Source organism: Polypterus senegalus, chromosome 8 (assembly GCF_016835505.1).
Source record: "Polypterus senegalus isolate Bchr_013 chromosome 8, ASM1683550v1, whole genome shotgun sequence".
In the NCBI taxonomy this organism is placed as follows: Eukaryota; Metazoa; Chordata; class Cladistia; order Polypteriformes; family Polypteridae; genus Polypterus; species Polypterus senegalus.
In genome coordinates, this window is record NC_053161.1 from 173,102,727 (window position 1) to 173,123,704 (window position 20,978).

The 20,978-nt window shown below is 39.3% G+C and overlaps 1 protein-coding gene across 1 annotated transcript in view; it reads left to right on the forward strand.

Moving 5' to 3' along the window:
* Positions 1-9,322: 9,322 nt before the first annotated feature.
* Positions 9,323-20,978, forward strand: part of LOC120533409 (gastrula zinc finger protein XlCGF57.1-like) — a 50,445-nt gene continuing 38,789 nt past the window's right edge. The window contains exon 1 of the mRNA XM_039760275.1: positions 9,323-9,781. The gene's annotated coding sequence lies outside the window, so the exon portion shown is untranslated. The remainder of the gene's footprint in view (positions 9,782-20,978) is intronic.

Sequence of the window (20,978 nt, forward strand, 5' to 3'; positions counted from 1 at the left end):
ATAGTTTTTCACACCACTGTATTTGGACAGGATTTGCATGTGTTAAGTTTATTAAACTTAAAATTGCCTGAATCTTTTTTATTCGACAGTATATGAGTTTAGCAAAGTAACACTTGATGTTTCATTTTTTTCCCCTCTCTTTACTGTTTCAGAAGTGTTCGCTGAACTGCCCGGTTTGAGTCACTGTCGTTTGCTGTTCCTACCAAAATGGGTGTCAACCCACTTCATTGATTAAAGTCTGATCAGCTCTTTGTTAAGGAGCTCTATTCATTAAGTCATCCAGGGACGTGTGGGGATCTTAATCAGGCCTTTGTTACCGCACCGGGTGACACCAACCAGAGTGACGCTATTGCATGTTATGTCAGTATACAAGGAGCTTATTTGAATTGAATTGAACCAGCAGAACCCCGTGACCCTGTAGTTAGGATAAAGCCAATGCTGGATTAATCACATCAGCAAAGTAAGCACATGCTGAGGGCATCAAGGGTAAAGGGGGCACCACAAACATTTTTCATGGCCAAATTTATCACATAAATTATTAAATTAATTACATTTATAGCCATTTTCAAAATTTAATGAAAAATGAATAATGCCTCCCTGTACCTCCCTATGCCATCACTGTTCATAGATGGCGCCTTACACACTGCGTTCTGCATACTGGTGCCATCTACGACGAGGAATTCCCGTTTCATGGTGATTCCCTTAAACGCCATGTTATGTCAAAATATTGTGAAAATAATTTGATTCAAAACAATATGTTTTTATATTTTTAAATAATAGTTAATAATTGATTAAAAATTATTATCACATAATTGTTGTGTTTCGTGAATTATCTATTATTTAACTTAAAAGAAATTTCTAGTGCGTAGAAAGCATTGTTTTCTGTTTTAAGCAAAAACAAAAAATTGTCCCAGTTTGAGGAAAAATATTCTGGTAAGTCTATTTAATTCTATTCTTGGATATTTTTAAATTCATTTACATTATGCAAAAGTGAAAATCATACAGCTGATTACTATTGGATAAAATTGTTTATAACTTTTTTACTAATAAAGAAAATTTATTAACACAATTTTCACAAAATATTCTTCAAATCTTGTACTAAGAATATGTATAAATAGATTTGCTAAATTGACACAAAAGCCATAAATAAATTAAATAATCAAAATGGTAAATCGACGGTTTTCATGTCAAAATGAAAACCATACATTTCAAAAACCTTTAAAATCGACCCCAAACGTTAAAATTTGTAAAATTTCGGATGCCATTTTCTCTTCAAGTAATGATAAAAACGCGATCAGATCTTTATCGAAAAGCAGTGCCGTACAAAATAAATTTTTAAATCCATTTTTAGGTTAAAGTCAATTTCTACAGGTTTTGGCAGGAGATTGAATAATTTGTAGTCCTTAGAATAATGGCAGATAAAATTAATATTTGTAGCCATTTAAGCCACTTTGTAGTCACTTTGAGGCCTCAAACATCCTTAAATATGAGATGTAAACAATTTCAAAAAAGCTGAAACAAAATATCGATATTTTGGAATTTGGTTTGCTTCATCAAAAACTAGAGATTTTCACGAAAATTCTGGTCCTAGTCTCATTTTGATACCATTTTCACGACCCCTAGGTACTATAACAATTAAAGTCGTTCGGTTTACGACATGGGGGCGGCAGATTTGCAGTTTTTAATGCATATAACCGCTCTAAGCATTACATTGCCGTACGACTTTAACTGTCATGAATTTTTACCATTTTTATTATTTAATTTCTTTATGGCTTTTGCGTTCATTATTTAGCAAATCTTTTACACACATTCTTAATATAAGGTTTAAAGAATATTCTGTAACTAAATCTTTCTTAGTAAAAAAAGTTATCAATAATTTTATCCAATAGTAATCAGCTGTACGATTTTTCACTTTTACATAATGTAGTTTACGGATAATTCTTTTTTCCACTTCCTGCCTAGAATTCCTACAATCCTTCATATGCCACTTGTCAGTTCCCCCCTCCTCCCACCTTAAAAGCACATGATTAAAATGTCCGTATTATTCAGTTTATGAAATGCATAACTGTGTTGAATGCCACATAATAATTCAAATAACATATTCTGGATGCTTTATCTCTATTATGTATAGAAGCAGATGTGTTACGTAAGATTGATTATGAAGATCTAATCAAAGAGTTTGCAAGGAAAAAAAGTAGGAGAAAATTATTAAGATAAAAATAAAATGAAGCATGCAAACATAAATATTATTTTCCTTCTTACTATAAGTACTTTTTGTTTAATTTCGAATTTTCGATAATAAAATAAAATTATATTTTCTAGTTTGTTATTGTTTTAATATTTTGAATTACTAGTGTAAGGGGACACCAAAATTACTCAGTGCTTAGGACATCTAAGGGTCTTAACTCGGCCCATGGTAATGGATGGATGGATGAATTGATACGCGCCATCTGAAGGGAAGGAGGCTGAGAGCGAGAAGCGGTCATAAGGGGCGGGGTTATCCTGAGATGCCGTGCAGAGGGCGTGTTAGCCAGAGATCATGAATGACGATCCGCTGTTTACATTCATTAGTCTGGATATGTGAGCAACTGGCGATCGGGGGAGAGAAAACATCCTCGGAGCCACATGGAAATGCTGGTGTAGTGCCGGTCTGTCGAGTGGAAGACAAGATTTCAAACAAAGGACAGGTGCGTATTTGTAGCTTTGGCTTCAGCAAATCAGGTCATTCACGTGAAGTACGGAATGGTTAGACTGTTTGTTTCCTGTCTGTCTGACGTCCGTAAACGCAGGCGCACTAACGAGTGACTGTTTCCTATCTCGTCTCGTATCTGTGCGCGCCGTTTCGAGTGTCGATTTCACGCCCGCTGTGTGCCTGAAGTCGTCATGTCTGCCGGTAATGTGCATGCGCACACGCCACTCTCCCGCACTTGGCATTCATCGTTTATCTGCGTGCTCATTTCGTTGTTTGTGAAAGCTTATAATATAAAGTTTTCTTTTATCGGAGAAATTAAACCACATACAGAATTCATTATTTTGCTGCTACTTACCGTTTTCTTTCCGACTTTCCATGTGGGGATCACGCTGACCGTGCAGTTTAAATCAGATGTCCGACAACAGTGGGGCTGACCTCGGCTTGATAAACCTCCTTTGAGGGGAAAATTGTCATCAAATAGTTTCATCGGGGGCCAAAATTTTTATAGGGTGGAACTGCACCATCCATACATCCATCCATCCATACATCCATCCATTATGCAACCCGCTATATCCTAACTACAGGGTCACGGTGGGTCGGTTGGAGCCAATCCCAGCCAACACAGGGCACAAGGCAGGAAACAAACCCCGAGTAGGGCGCCAGCCAACCGCAGGGAACTGCACCATGACTAGCACAACAGGGAAGATTCAATTCACACACAAGAAACACCAATACACCTCATTGTGCATATTACCGTCTTCTCTCAGACGGAAAACTTTCATAGTAATTCCTTTTGCTGATTTTTGTGCTGTGGAGCTTCAAGTTTCACCTTTGTGTTCTCTCGCAGCTTTAGGATTAATTGATGACCAAGACTGTCGTCATCATTGGCAAAGCTTGCATCTCATTACTAGAACAATCACAACACGCATCCAACCGCTCAACAAAATGTCTACACGCGTCAGGAAATTTGCCCTGCAACTTACTTTTTTCAGTAGAAATCTTTAAATAAATACAGGCAATCACTTGAAATGATTGTAAGAAAATACTTGCAGAGTGGAACTAAATGCATTTCTTTGTCTCAATTGAATGAATTTAGATGTTACCATGTTATCTTAATGACACCCCTCAGTTCTCATTACGACTTATGGTTTGTAGGGCTCCTTGACTCAGGCAGCTGTATATTCCCCTGTCGGCCTTGATGCAATGTACTGCAGACAAGTGATATTTTAAATAACATCACTATATGAACAAATTGTGTGAACCTGCCCTCATCTGTGAAAATCACAGGGCGCCAGTGGTGGACCTGCCAATTCTGGTATTCTATGGCAAATGCCAATCGAGCTTCTGATGGTTTGGTCAGACATTCACACCAGTGTTCTTCCTGCCTGCTGGAGGTCATTTTGTAGGCTCTGGCAGTGCTCATCCTGTTCCTCCTTGCCCAAAGGAGCAGATACCAGTCAGTCCTACTGATGGGTGAAGGACCTTCTACGAGGGGCCTTCTCCTAGAATAACTGCCTGCCTGTCTCCTGCAATCTCCTCCTTGCCCTAAAACTGTGTTGGGAGACACAGCAAACCTTCTGGCAATGACACGTAGTATTGATGTGCCATCCTGGAGAAGTTGGACTAACTGGGCCAACTCTGGAGCGTCCAGATATGGCCTCATGCTACCAGTAGTGACATTGACTGTAGCCAAATGCAAAACAAGTGACAAAACAATTGAGGAGGGATAAATGTTAGTGGCCTCCCTTCACCTGTTAAACCATTCATTCCTGTTTTGGGGGGTCGTCTCATTGTTGTCCTTCTAGTGCACTAAAGCAGCTGAAACTGATGAACAAGCCCCTCTGCTACTTAACTGACCAGATCAACAGTTCAGAAGTTTAATTGACTTAATATTTTACTTGGATTAAAAAGTGTTCCTTTAATTTTTTTTTTGAGCAGTTTATATAGAGATCCTTACCATTGATAAGGACTTTAGATCGCTAATTCCACATTATGTTTCCTGTCAAGTGGCTTGTTAAAAGCAGGAACTGCAAATACAAGCAGAAGTATTCAGAAAACAACACATAACATCACGTTTTATCAAGTGTTTACGGCATATCGCAGATGGCAGAACTGGGGTTTGGTGTGCAGCACATGCTGGGAAAATTATTTGCCTATTTATTTGATGAAAATTGTGTCCCCACTGAAAATGTAATGTTTTACTTTGGGGGGGAAAAAATAAAAAGAAAAGAAAAATATAGCAGTTTCCTGACCAGTTAAATTTGAACCATTGTCCCAGAATCAAAGCTCTAAAACCAGTTAAAACACCACTTACAAAAGCAACATCTCACCTAAGACCACATCTACTGCATTTTCTTCTCATGATATTTGGATTACAAACTTGACAGATTAAAGGTGTTGTCTAGGAGTAAGGAGTAAGGAGTAAGTCTAGGATTAAAGGAGTTTGTCTTTTTGTGTCATTGTGAGTTCAGTTTAGCCATGTTGATGCTTTTCCCCCTTTGGTCTATCATGGTGGGGGCACTGGGTGGACCCAATTCCCCTTTATTATATAGATAGACCATAACATAAAAAGGCTGCCCCAAATCCCATACTCTTACCACACCGTCAGGATTGACTGCTGTTGTAATAATAATACATTTTATTTATATAGCGCCTTTCCCATGCTCAAGGCACTTAGAGAATATAAGAAAGAACGGCAGGGTATACAGTATATAGCATTGTTGTAGTTTAATGTGACCCTTTTTCATTTACATCTATGACCCGAGACAATTACACAGAGTACCAGAACAGACACGAGAGAAAAAGTTACACTTTTATTTATAAAATACAAGCAGAGTTCAGATGAGCATTGGGAAAATAATAACGTGACCTAAGTAATAGTTGGTTCATCTTACTTAGATTACCAGGTAGCTTTTCTGTCTTGGTATGTTGATTGGCCTCTGGTTCAATGTGCCCTTGGATGGAGTGGCATAAACGGACAGTGTGTTCTATCGGTATATGGAAACCAATAGAAATGGTCTTCTCAGGGTAGAAAATGGCAGAGAAAAGGTCTAAATCCTCCTCTTATTGTGGCTGTGTAGCCCCTGATTCATCAATGAAACAGCTCTGGCACAATACAATCCCCTCCACCAGTCCCCCAATGGTTTAACTGCTCGGCATTTTCTCAAGCTTCAAAGGATACAATGAAGTCATAAAATGGACTTGGGTCAATTATCCCCCCACCTCCATGTCACAGATGGCCGTAGCATTTTCTTATCAGTAATCAAATTCTTGAAAGTCCTGGGTTAGAAGTTACAAAAGCTTACTTTAAAAGAGTCATCCCTATAAATATCTTAAATGATCTTATATTATGCAATTATCAAAATGCTTGATATTACAAATACACAGCAATAAGAAACAATCACAAAAGCACATTATGAAAGAAATGTTTCATAAAACAACTGTAATTTGGTGCAGTGCTTAAACTCGGCTCATTTCTTCTCTGCCCGTTTTCATTTCTGAGTATACTTTAATCCCCAATGCACCAATTTATCTTTGTTTGAGAAATGTGTAAGTCCAAAAAGGGTGTACGCCATTGCTATAACAAATGCATTGCCAAATTAATTCAATTGCTTAAGTGTTGCTTAAATATAATAATGGGGGATGGCTGAGACTCAATTTTTTACATTTTTCTCTTTTTGTTTTCTTTTGTGGTCGTGTTTGCAGTCAAATCAGAATCAGTAAAATGAAGCTGGGTTAATACTGATAGGAAATGGTTGTTTCTTGACAGATCTCTTTCAAAAGCTCACCTTTACCTCCATATGTGTTTTGTATGCAACTTTAAAAGCCAATGGCAGCTTCTTCTTATCCCCATTGGCTCAGACATCTCTACAGTGCAGATCTCAACAGACAATGGATGATAAGAATATGAAGAACCTGACATTGGCATTGGAGAATGGGATACCCACCTTTATGCAGGATGATTCTCAGTCAGTGATGAAACTAACCACCATAGATGCAATCACCACTCAAATACTCAATACCCCAGCCTACCAGACACAAAGGGAATTGATTAAAAGCAAATGTAAGTCCAGGGATGGTAATCTGTGTGAAACACAACAGGAGCCACATGAGTCTTCTGAATGTGGCAAGTGGTTCCATCTAATAAGCCATCTTCAGGAACACAGAAGAATTAATTCTGGAGATAAACCATATTCCTGTCTAGTATTTGGAAAAGGATTTACCACCATTAGTTACCTTCTTAAACATGTAAAAATTCACATAGGAAAAAAGGCATATTGTTCAGAATGTGGAAAACTATTTTCACAAAAAAGTGCTCTTCATACCCACACAAGAACTCATACTGGAGAGAAGCCATATTGTTGTCCTAAATGTGGAAAGCAATTCCAACAAATGGACTATCTTCAGAAGCACAGAAGAATTCACACAGGCAAGAAACCATATTGTTGTTGTTCAGAATGTGGTAAATGATTTACCTGCACTAGTAGCTATCAGGACCAGAAAAGAATTCACACTGAAGAGAAGCCATATTGTTGTTCAGAATGTAGTAGAGAATTTATGTGGTCTAGCTGCCTTCAGTTCCACAGATTTCACACTGGAGAGAAACCACACTGTTGTTCTGATTGGGGTAAGCGATTCACACAACTGTGCAGTCTAAAGGCCCACAGAAGCATTCACACAGGAGAGAAGCCATATTCCTGTCCAGAATGTGGAAAAGGATTTACCAATATTGGCAACCTTCAGAAGCATGTAAAAATAAAGACATAATGTTGTTCTGAATGTAGAAAACAATTCGCCTGGAGGAACAGCCTTCAGATCCACAAGAACTCATACTGGAGAGACAATAAGGACAGTACAAGTACTAAACAAGTCCCTGTAGCAGTGCAGAAATCACTTCATGATTCAAGAGTGAGGTTCACATCTGTCTTGAAAGTAGACAAGCCAAGCCATTGCTGAGAATCTAACCTAGAGAGAAGCCCTAAAATGATAAGGTGGAAAGTGAAGAATGAAGGAGCACAGGGAGGAGAGAAATGCACATCTCTAAAGTATTCAGGGCTTGATGAGTTCTTGATGTTGGGGGCTTTTTGCAGACCAAACCCCTTCAAGGTAAAACTATTTTAAAACGGACCCAAAAAGAAATTCAAAGTGGTCGCACATCTCTCTAGATGACAGTTGCCCACCCCCTGTGTCAGCAAGAGGGTAGGTGATGGTTGTAGGGATAGTGCAACATCTTCAGATGAACAGAAGACCTGAAATAGACAGACACTACATGAATAAAAAAAAGTATGAGAAAGCAATGAAAGTCATTAAGTATTGTAGTGTTAATACTGAAAGGCGCTATATGAACAAAAAAAAGTGCTGTATAATAATGAACATTATGAAATGCTCTAAATGATGTAAAGCAAGAACAGTCATTGAGGTGTATAAAATAATGTCCAGAAAGAAAGAACAAATAGTACCAGAAAAGGATATTGACTTCTTGACGCACTCTTGTGGTGATATCAATGCACCCTAATCCAATCACCCTAACAGCCTTGCCATGATTGGTTCGTTATAAATGCTGTAAAACAGTGTGCTTTCTGAAAGTAAGAAATAAAACATCATTACCTGTTGCTCAACTTTGAAAATCTTCTTGAGAAAATGAACTTCAACTGCATACAGAGCTACGGTGTTTCATATGTGGGGACATGAAAGTTGTATTGGTGTATCTTGCCGGGTCAGGTAAGCTAAATTCACACATGCGAGTGGGACAGCAGAGCCAAGAACTGACATTGGGTGCAAAAGGAATGGCCGGCTAGGAAAAAGCTACTGCTTGGTGACAAAACAGCATCTCTCAACCTCTATTGGTGGATCCAGATAAAGTGCAGCTACCCCTGCTCCATATGAAGTTTGGTATAATGATGTAATTTGTCCTGTCAGAAGATGGAGCCTGTTTGATGTATTTGTGCCAGAAGTCTCCGAGTTTGTCTGAGGTTAAACTGAAACAGGACATTTTTGCTGAACCTGACATTAGAGAACTGGTTTCTAATGCAGAATTTAATTGTGCAACGAACAACATAAAGTCAGTGACCTTATTTCTGTGCTTTTGGGAAAAGGTCCAAATTACAAAGAAATTGTGAACAATGCATTAGTTATGTTTAAGGGAATTACTTTGCAGCTTGAAGTCTCAAAGTCTGCATTTGGAGTTTTCCCCCTGAAAATCTTAGAGCTGTGAGTGAAGAGCAGGGTGAAAGATTCCATCAGGACATGGAAAGAAGGGACCAAGGACTTTGGAATGGCAGTATGATGGTGGACTACTGATGGATGATGAAAAAATGGACAAAGCCAGCAAACAAAAATCTAATCAGTGATATAAATTAGAGAAGTTATGTGGACCCCAATGATGCTTAATATTAAATTAATTTAGAAAAATATGGTATGCATGAATAAACTGTCATGATGGAAACACGTTTAAAATAGTTTTTTTTTTATGAGTTTAATTTTTCAGACCTTTGGATTAAATAACCAGAACATCTAGAAATGCAAAATTAATCTCATGATGAGGATGATAATGATGAATATCTTAAAAGCACTCATTGCCCATGTTAACACATAGAAATACTTGGTGCATTCTAATAAAAACTTACCAAATTTAGTTATGTAAATTCCACGTTGACCAAGACATACAAACTGGGCAGTAACAGTTTAATGGATTAGTCTTGGAATCCAATTGAAACAAGAGCTCGTGTGGAAAAACCTGCAGCCACACGGCGTCTCTAGACCTGAGATTGAGAAACACTAATCCATTAAATCGAAAGTGTCGCCCTCCCATGTCCTCCTAACGCGTCTCCGTACACTTATAAGCCTACCATCAGTCCTGCCCAGTAAAGCCGACGATCACGATGGTAAGTAGAGAGGGTAAGTAAAACAGAGCGAACGCGCGTGCTCGTAAAGTGCAGGGCTGTCACTGCTGTGACGTCATCAAGTAGCGACGTCAAAACAGACGTGCACGCCTCGAATCTTTTGAGCAGTAAACTAGACAACTAACGGGATGGGAGCCCCTTGTTGCGAAGTGAGTCGACTTTAAAACGTATCACACAGAGGCAGAAAGTAAGTGGTCCGTGTTCGGGGCCGTCACTTTGTGTGTGGGGGATTTTATTTTTCGCTTCTGGTAGTGCTACAGCACGCGTCTTGAACGGCAGGTCGGTGTTTACTAAGGAGTCTTCTCGACTGCGTCTTCTCGTATCCTGCCCGACTTGGCTTTTGTCTTTGGTTCACTTTTTGTATTTCACGTTCTCCTATTACATTTATATTTATCCCCCTGTTAATCTTTATTCTTTATCATCTGTTCCTTCTGTCGGTGTCCTAGCGAGATTGCCGAATTATTTGTGTTCGAGGAGCGGGTGATTTCATTCAGAAAAATTGCTACCATCTCAGCATTTGTTTTACAATTGAATTTAAGAGTTTAAACTCCATGCAGTAACACGCAGTCTGGACAATGATTCACTCGCGAAAGCAGTACGGCGGCAGAGGCTTTGTGTACCAGATATCCGTCAAATAAAAAACAGAAAGCACACAACCTCCTTCTACGAAGATCTGAGATCATCTTCTGAAATGAAGTAAAGAGATCGGCGCGTTTACTTTTATCCGTTAAAACAGCAGCACAAGTCCTGCGAACACCCAGCAAGCTGTTTTACGGTGACATGAATTCATTTTTGCCGGAGCGACAGTTTAATTGTTTCAGTTTAAGACAGGATGTCATTTTCCCAGTCGAGTTATGAGAGGTGTTATTCCGTTGAAATGCGAGGAGTATTTGTGCAATCATGTATATGTGTAGGATATGAAATCATGTTCATTAAATGCTTTGCATATTCCTAGAATGTATAATATATACACTGAATTAACTAATAGCAGGTGTAAAACAGTCTGAATTTTTTATTTAGTACATAGGAATAAAAAGAAAAAATATAAGCATTTGGCATTGAATGCTAACGAAAATAAAATCAAATTAAAAGCGATTAAAGTTGGAAAGCCTTACCAAAGGAATCGAAAAAGAGGTTTTTTTCTTTTGTTGAGAATGCAAACTTTAATGTAGTTGAGTGATTTATTAAATAATTGCACACAGACAATATAAATAATAGTATGCTTCTGGATAGCCTCATCTTAAGTGCATACATATTTATTGTAATGAATTATCTGGTTCTTATCAGACCTGAAGCAGGCGTTATCAAAGTGTAACAGCATGCAGCACTTTGAAAGAAAGACCTGTTTATTTCTCCACGCTTATAAAGTCATCTCTCTAAAAAGAGCTAAGAAATTCTCAATTGGAAAAATGAGCAGTTGGAAGATTCTGTAGCCCCTTTGCAGACCACACAAGCTAAACGTTACTGAACTCACTCGTGTTGTGTTGTATTAATCGAGTAGCAGCTGTGCAGTGTTTTAAACAGCAATTCTCTCCTTTTACTTATTGTTAAAAGTGTCGCCCTCCCATGTCCTCCTAACGCGTCTCCGTACACTTAAGCCTACCATCAGTCCTGCCCAGTAAAGCCGACGATCACGATGGTAAGTAGAGAGGGTAAATAAAACAGAGCGAACGCGCGTGCTCGTAAAGTGCAGGGCTGTCACTGCTGTGACGTCATCAAGTAGCGACGTCAAAACAGACGTGCACGCCTCGAATCTTTTGAGCAGTAAACTAGACAACTAACGGGATGGGAGCCCCTTGCTGCGGAGTGAGCCGACTTTAAAGCGTATCGCTTATTCTTTTACTTATTGTTAAAAAAAAAAACCATATAAGAGAAGGTCCAAGTTAAGTTGACAGTGTTGAGTTGACCATTGAAATGACAGCAAAGGATCAGTTTTATGAATTAATAAACACCTTTATAAACTTTTTATTACACCTCTTGTCCAATATGTTAACTCCATTTATGCAGTAGGTAATAAACCGTCTATTGATTACTTATATTTAAAGAGAGAGAGAGTGAGAGAGAGAGAGATAAGGTCAATACCATTTCATAGTCCCTCTGGGATAAGGTCACATGAGAACAGTCAATCATTTCATAGTCCCTTACTGAAGAGATTGCACATGTGCATTGTCACAGAGAGTGAGATAAAGCTGGATGGAGAATAATTAATGCTTACTCAGTAAAGGCCAACTTATCGAAACTTGTTTATGAAATGCAGCCACTTTTATTGGTTGCTCGCTTGTCTTTGAAGGGCCCAATAAAAGAAACTGTGAACCCCTACATTTTTCTAAAGTGAAATTGTGTTTGCAGTTCCGGTCACTAGAAGGATTTGTAACAAATCGTAATCTCCAGCTTAATATAACTGTGGTTTAGTGTGGAGAATTAAAGCACATTGAGTCATCCTTATTATATTCTATTCTTTAACAAATCCTATTTAACTTTGACTCCTGTTATTCCTGCTGCAATCCAAAAGAATCTTCTCTAACCTCACAGAAAAATAATTTGGAGATTCTAATGACAAACAGACATCTGATGCTCTTCGTAAACCCCACTGCTGTACTGGTGGGACTCTCACTTGAATAGATGGACCGCTAGTCAGCTAAGCATTGCGTCTCTTCTGTATATTATTGGTAATTGACATGTAGCTTGAAATAATCTCATTTTCCATGTTGTTGTGGATTTTAATCCCAAGATAAGACACAGTTTCTTTAACTAGTTTAGAAGCAGTTCAACTAAAATCACCTTTTTTTTTCAAGGTAGAAAGCTTGAAAAACGATTAATTAGTTTTAATTAGAGATTTTGTAGTTATTGTTCAAGAATAAATTTATATTAATAGGCTAATTATACAGTTTTGAGTTCACTATCCTTAACACTAATGCCTTTAAAGAAGCTTTTGTTCGATAAAAATGTTAAGAATTCAAACACATAAGAGAAGAGCAAAGGGGATTTCGGGTTTCCTCAACAGACACCTCTTTCATCATTAAATGTGTGCGACATCCCATTGTGAACTAAATTATTGATACTTCTAGAGAAAGTGAGTGATTTTGAGAAAGAAATTGGCTCAATATATGATATAGGAATGAAAGTATGACTAATAATGTCAAATGCTTTGTAAAAATTAATCAAAACATTTAGTGTGTCCGCATCTTGCCATTTATGATAAAAGATAAGGTCCATTTCGAGACTTGTTTTTTTTATATATATATATAAATGTGGCACTTTTTTATTGAGACACATTAAGATTCTCTATTAATGTTTTCTAAAGCCTGCTGTATGCCAACTAGTCCTGACTGAAGCAATAATTTTATAATCATGTTTAAGCAGGGTGATGGGGCACCAGTTACCACTTAACTTATGACATTGTGGTCTGAGGATTATTAAGCCTTGTATCATACTAGGTAGTAATTCTTCACCAGCGAAAGATTCCTCTTAAACCGCAGGTAGAAACGTGTATTAGGTTTGTTGGTGAATACCTTATAAAATTCTGCAGTTAACCCATCTTCACCTGAAGACTTAATTTTTGTTTTCTTTATTTGTAATTTAAGAATGCTTAATTTGTTACAAAGTATTTTTTTATGCCATACCTTCCTACATTTCCTGTTCTTAATTGAATCAAAGAGCTGAGAGCTGACATGCTAGTTAGTGCCGCTGTAAAAGCCAACAACAAGTCTGCTGTACAGTTCATTAGTGTCACCGCCGATTGTTTCATTAAATGTCAGCTCAGTCTTGTGGTGTTCTGCACTTTCCTTTTCTCAAATCCTAAAAAATATTTACTGTTTATTATTCCTTCTGCCTCCATCTTCTTTTCCCTTTTCCTTACACAATTCTTTTTGCTCACTTTGTAGTCATTAACACTTAATAGTATTAGATAGATAGATACTTTATTAATCCCATACTCCAGCAGCAGCATACTGATAAAAAAAATATACACTGCTCACAAAAATTAAAGGAACACTTTAAAGAAACACATTAGATACATCAGATCTCAATATGAAGTTGGATATCTATACAAATAACGACAGGGCAATGTCTTAGGAACAAAAGGATGCCAAGTCTTTTAATGGAAATAAAAGTTTTCTGCCAACAGAGGGCTCAATTGTGTAGACACCCTAAAATCAGAGTGAAATGAAGATGTGACAGGCTAGTCCATTTTTTCAAAAACTTAATTTCTGCTGCTCAAAATGCTTTTCAGTATCTTGTGTGGCCCCCACGAGCTTGTATGCATGCTTGACAATGTCGGGGCATGCTCCTAATGAGACGACGGATGGTGTCTTGTGGCATTTCCTCCCAGATCTGTATGAGGGCATCCCTGAGCTGTTGTACAGTCTGAGGAGCAACCTGGCGGCGCCTAATGGACCGAAACATAATGTCCCACAGATGTTCTATTGGGTTTAAGTCAGGGGATCGTGAAGGCCATTCATTTGTTTCAATTCCTTCATCCTCCAGGTACTGCCTGCATACTCTTGCCACATGAGGCCGGGCATTGTCGTGCATTAGGAGGAAACCAGGACCTACTGCACCAGCGTAGGGTCTGACAATGGGTCCAAGGATTTGATCCTGATACCTAATGGCAGTCAAGGTGTCTTTGTCTAGCTTGTAGAAGTCTGTGCGTCCCTCCATGGATATGCCTCCCCAGACCATCACTGACCCACCACCAAACTGCTCATGCTGAATGATGTTACAGACAGCATAACATTCTCCATGGCTTCTGCAGACCCTTCAACGTCTGTCACATGTGCTCAGGGTGAACCTGCTCTCATCTGTGAAAAACATAGGGTGCCATTGGTGGACCTGACAATTCTGGTATTCTATGGTAAATGCCGATCGAGCTCCACTGCGCTGGGTTGTGAGCACAGGGCCCACTAGAGGACGTTGGGCCCTCAGACCACCCTCAAGAAGTCTGTTTCTGATTGTTTGGTCAGAGACATTCACACCAGTGGCCTGATGGAGGTCATTTTGTAGGGCTCTGGCAGTGCTCATCCTGTTCCTCCTTGCCCGAAGGAGCAGATACTGGTCCTGCTGAATGGTTATGGACCTTCTATGGCCCTCTCCAGCTCTCCTAGAGTAGCTGCTTGTCTCCTAGAATCTCCTCCATGCCCTTGAGACTGTGCAAGGAGACACAGCAAACCTTCTGGCAATGACACCTATTGATGTGCCATCCTGGAGAAGTTGGACTACCTGTGCAACCTCTGTAGGGTCCAGGTATCGCCTCATGCTACCAGTAGTGACACTGACTGTAGCCAAATGCAAAACTAGTGAAGAAACAGTCAGAAAAGATGAGGAGGGAAAAATGTCAGTGGCCTCCACCTGTTAAACCATTCCTGTTTTGGGGGTCATCTCATTGTTGCCCCTCTAGTGCATCTGTTGTTAATTTCATTAACACCACAGCAGCTGAAACTGATTAACAACCCCCTGTGCTACTTAACTGACCAGATTAATATCCCATAAGTTTCATTGACTTGATGCTATACTCTCATTAAAAAGTGTTCATTTAATTCTTTTGAGCAGTATATATATTAAAGAGTGATAAAAATGCAGTTATAACAGACAATAACTTTGTATAATGATAATGTTTAACAACACACCACCACCACCCCCGGGGTGGAATTAGAGTCGCATAGTGTGGGGGAGGAACAATACGCTTTTCGTTTTCATCTTTATTAAAAGCTATAATTCTTTCCCACATAATTTAATCCTTTTTTTTTTTTTTAAGTCAACCTCTTCTCCATTTTAATTGGTAGCCATCAGATTTTGCGTTTTGATATCTTGTAGTGTTTCGCACAAGTACACACAGTGTACTTTTCATTGCCAAATTCTAGAATTTATTTATCCATAAATTCAATAAAAATATTGAAGTTCTTCACCAAGGCAATAATATTTGTATTTATTTATTGATTTTATTATTAACAAATCAAAATTAAACACAATCCTGAGAGAGAGGACAGCCAAGAACCAGGGCAAATCTTTCAAAGCAGCAAAGAATGAAGAGTATCCTTTCCCATGATTTTGAAGCTTCTTCTAAAATGTTATTTATCAGATCCTGCCAGATTTTTTAAAAGTTCTGCACAGATCCTCTAAGTAAGTAGTTTTTTTTTTCCAATTTCAAATAGTATATAACATCAGTTACCCACTGACTTTAAAGAGATGAGTTAAGATTCTTCCAGCTGAGCAAGACAAGTCTACATTAGCCAATAATGAAGTAAAGGCAATTAGAGTTTTTTTTTTACTTCTCCACTTTAAGACCCTCTGTGAGCCCACCAAAAACAGCTGTTAATGGGTTAGGAGGGATTATAACTCCGAGCCTATCTGATAGACATTAAAAGATTTTTGTCCAAAATGATGTTAATTTGGTGCAGGCCCAAAATGTGTGGAGACTGGAGCTTGATTGCAGTGTTCACAGGTTGAATCTTGGCCTGGATAGATTTTGGACAATTTTAAAGAAGATAAATCTGCTCAATTTAAGATTTTAAGTTGTGCATATGGCGCTCAAGTGATTTCTGTGCATGGCTGCCTTCCATTCCTTTTCAGAAATGTTAAGTGAAAAATTCTTTTGTACCCTGTGATCTTTAACAGGAACGGTCTATAAAATGTTTTTATATATTACAGAAATACTGAGTCCTCAAGTCTGATGAGTATTTCTTTCAGAATAGAAATATGTTGGAGGTGAGGAAAATTGGGCAGGTTCTGTTTAGAAAATTTTCCAATTTGAAAGTAGTTGAATGATTGTGTTGGAGATAATTTAAATTTTAACCGTAATTGTTGGTAGGATGCAAAGACATTCTCTTTATACTATTCTCTGTGTTTTAATCCCAGACGTTTTCCAAGCATTATATACTGTGTAGTTTTGAGAGGGTAGAAAAAGGTAATTATTATGTAGAAGTGCAACAAATACGGTATCTCACAAAAGATAGCCTCGGCCATCTTTATGTAGAGCAACAATTCTTTTTTTCAGATCCTCAGAGAGCTCTGTGCCATGAGGTGCCATGTTGAACTTCCAGTGACCAGTATGAGAGAGTGTGAGAGCGATGACACCAAATTTAACACACCTGAGACCTTGTAACACTAATGAGTCACATGACACCGGGGAGGGAAAATGGCTAATTGGGCACAATTTGGACATTTTTCAATTAGGGGTGTACTCAGTTTTGTTGCCAGTGGTTTAGACGTTAATAGCTATTTGTTGAGTTATTTTGAGGGAACCGCAAATTTACACTGTTCTACAAGCTGTACACTGACTACTTTACATTGTATCAAAGTGTCATATCTTCAGTGTTTTCCCATGAAAAGACAGAATGAAATATTTACAAAAATGTGAGGGGTGTACTCGCTTTTGTGTGATACCGTAAATGCGTCTCTGTCTTGAAGTGCTTCCCACATTTGTTCCATATTCTCAGTGAATGAAGGGCAACTGGAATATTAGTGTATTGATGATAGTTTATATTTTACTGGGGCACAAAGCAGGGAAGGGCGGCATGTTGGCACAGTGGTAGCGCTGCTGCCTCCCAGTTTGGAGACCTGGGTTCGCTTCCTGGGTCCTCCCTGTATGGAGTTTGCATGTCTGCGTGGGTTTCCTCCGGGTGCTCCGGTTTCCTCCCACAGTCCAAAGACATGCAGGTTAGGTGCATTGATGGTCCTAAATTGTCCCTAGTATGTGCTTGGTGTGTGTGCGTGTGTGTCCTGCAGTGGGTTGGCGCCCTGCCCGGGATTTGTTCCTGTCTTGCACCCTGTGCTGGCTGGGATTGGCTCCAGCAGACCCCCGTGACCCTGTAGTTATGATATAGCAGGTTGGGAGATGACTGACTGACAAAGCAGGGAATATAAAGAAGTACTGCAAGATTTTAATTCTATTGCAGACCAGGCTTATGTATGTTTATCAATTTGTGTCAATGTCCAGGTCTTTATAGCTTGTATATTTTCCACCCAGTAATAAAATGGAGAGTTAGGTAGTGCCATGCCGCCTTCTGCTTTTGTAGAGTCACCCTTTGGATGTGTGGATGTTTAGAATTCCAAGTAAATAAGGTTATGTTAGAATCTTATTCCTTAAAAAATGATTTGTTAATGTACGTTGTATATGGGGATGCTTTGAAATAAAAAAAGAAGCTTGGGAAGGATGTTCATTTTGACAGTGTTGAATCTCCCTGATAATGTGATATGGAGGGTGGACCATCTGTTTATGTTTTGTTTAATTTTTTGATGCAGACAGCAAAATTTTATTTAAAAAGATCTTTATTTGTCATGTTTATCCCTTGGTAATTAAACTGGTATCCAGTCTAATATTGTGTGCTAGGGAGTTCACTGGAAAGAACACACTTTTATTCAAATCTGGTAGCGTATTTAGGACTACTGGCACAGAATTGTTTGGGTTAGATATATATATATATATATATATATATATATATATATATATATATATATATATATATATAGTGTGGAGACTGGCCCGGACTCAGACAGGCGGACACCTATGGTTCAAGTGCCAACACATGTTTATTATGTATTTTCTATTTACAAGTGCACACACACACACAACCCGGTGCCCCTGCACCAATCACCCATCAAGTCCTGGCCTTCCTAATGCCTCTCTCTTTTCTGACCGCCTCCACTCCTCTCCTCCGAGCTCCGTCCTCTTTCACCCGACTCCAGCCATCAAATGGAGGGAGGCGGCCCCTTTTATATTCACCCGGACGTGCTCCAGGTGCCTCCCAATGAACTCCTGCCGGCACTCCCTGATGTGGTGGAAGTGCCGGCTGTGCACCCGGAAGCACTCCCGGTGTCCCTGGTCATCATTCCCCCAGCACTTCCGGGTGTGGTGGAAGTGCTGAGGACCATGGCACTCCAGGCATTCTGGCTTATGACCCTATAGGGTTGAGCTTCCACGCTCCTTTCCCGTGGTCCCCATAGCCACCAAGGCGGTCGTTCCCTCATGGTCCAGAGGAGGTGTAATCCCTCTTCCGGTCCTTCTGGGTGTCCCGGCTGGGTACCACCCCCAGCCGCTCGCCACAATATATATGTAGTACCATATCATCTGCATATAGTGATATTTTCTGTTCAAGTCCTTCTCTGGTAATCCCGATTTATGTTCTAGTCTGAAGTAGTCTGAAATAATGTTGTTAATACAAACTGAGGCTTCCTGACACATATGATTGCACCGATTTGGCCCAATGTGGTGAAAAGGTAATCCCTTTCAACCATATCAAATGCTTTTTCTGCATCCAAAGATAATAAGATCTCCGGAGTGTTAGACCTTATGGTTGAATGTATTACATTAAGAAGGTGTTGAAGATTGGAAGCTAAGTGTCTGCCTTTAATAAATCCGGTTTGGTTTTGTGATATTACCGAAGGGAGCACTGTCTCAGTCCTTCTAGCTAGAACTTTGGAGAGTATCTTAACATCATTATTCAAAAGTCAGGTTAATGCACATTGTAGTAAGTCCTTATTTGTCTTTGGAAAGGTGGTAATTAAAGATTGGACAAAAGTTAAAGATAGAGTTTTGTTTTCTTTAGCTTCTATAAACATTGTTAATAATAGTGGAGGTAACTTAATTGATTTTTTTAAATAAAATTCTACTGGGTAACCTTCAAGGCCAGGTGCTGTCCCACTTTGAAGTGAGTTTAATGTGTCAAGTAATTCTGAGAGCGTCAGAGGTTTATCCAATTCCTCTGCACTGAGAGTATCTAGCTGTGGTATTTGTAATGCATCAGAAAACGCATTACATTATTGTGCCATGTCTTCTTGAAACTGAGTAGAATATAAGGACTTGGTACTCTCTAAATGTGTGGGTTATATTTTTATGGTCAATGATTTCTTCTCCATCAAGTCAAGTTGGGGAGCATGCACTGGTACACCCACTACATAACGAAACAACTCGGGATACTGGTTTGCATCCCCCCAGGTAGACACGAGGTCCAGTCCCACCCTCCAGAGATGACCCTCTATCTGCCACAGCCAGGTGTTGCGTGGGAGACCCCTTGGCCAGATTCAGCCAGTCTGGTCCCCAACAATGAGGATCTTACGAGCCGGATCACCCTTGGGGAAATGCGCCACGTGGCCGTTGTGCCGTAACTGACGCTCCCTCACAATGCAGGTAATGTGCCTCATTCGGGACTCCATGAGCAACACAAAGTCAAACCAATGGTACCCAAGGATTCTCCGCAGAGACACAGTACCAAAGGAGTCCAGTCTTAGTCTCAAGTCACTGGATAGCGTCTATGTCTCGCAGCCATATAGCAAGACAGGAAGCACCAGGACTCGGACATTTGTCCTTTTGCTTAGATATCAGGAGCACCATACACCCCTTTCCAGGGTGCTCTCCCAATCCGTCTACTGACTTCATAGGAAAAGTCACCAGAGACATGAATGTCACTGCCAAGGTAAGTAAACGTCTCGATGAGGTCGACACTGTCTCTGCAAACAGACACACTGCTGATGGCTGTGCCCAAGAGGTCATTAAAGGCCTGGATCTTGTTTTTTATCAGGACACTTGCAAGCCCAGACACTCGGACATTTCACTCGGTCTCTTGAGCGCCCTGATCAAAGCCTCCATTGACTCAGCGAAGATCACAGCATCATCAGTGAAGTCAAGATCCGTGAATCTTTCTTCACCAACAGATGCCACTGGACCCCATGACCTTGCCCAACATACAATCCATACTCCGTCTGTGTTGGTAATTACTGTTACTGCATTGTGAACTTCCTGCTTGTGGATTTGTTGAGCTAAGCTCTTATTAGCCTTCTCTCCATGTTTGTTGTAATGATGTGATGATTTAAAGATAACTTGTTCTGTTTTGTTATTGTGAAGAAGTTAAAGTCTGATTGCAAAATTAATCTTTTCCTCATTTGGAGACCTGGTGTATTCTTGATTTAGTCGGGTAATTTTGCTGATTAACTCAGATGCCTTCTTGATTTCCAAATTATTTTTTATGAGAAAGATGTGAAATTATCTATTTTCTTAAAAATGCTTTCAGAGTTTCCCAGAGTATTTCCTGCACAGACTTCTGAGGATGCATTTGTCTCAAAAAAATAATCAATTTGCTTGGATATAAATTTTTACGTTTCTTGTCATCTAATGACAGGAGGTTAAGACACCAGCTACAAGATGAGCATGTAGGGTGTAGCGATTAAGTACCATGATCAGAGGGGTATGGTTGGAGATAGCATTGCAAGATTTGATGGTGGGCTAAACATTGTTACCTATGAAGAAATAATCGATTCTTGAGTAAGAAGAAGGAAGATGCTTTTAATTTTGGATTTAAAATCTCCATGGGTCAGATAAGTTATGATCCATGACAAACTGTGTGATTATTTTTGCAGTTTCAGATGGTATCACCACTCTAGCAGAAGATCTA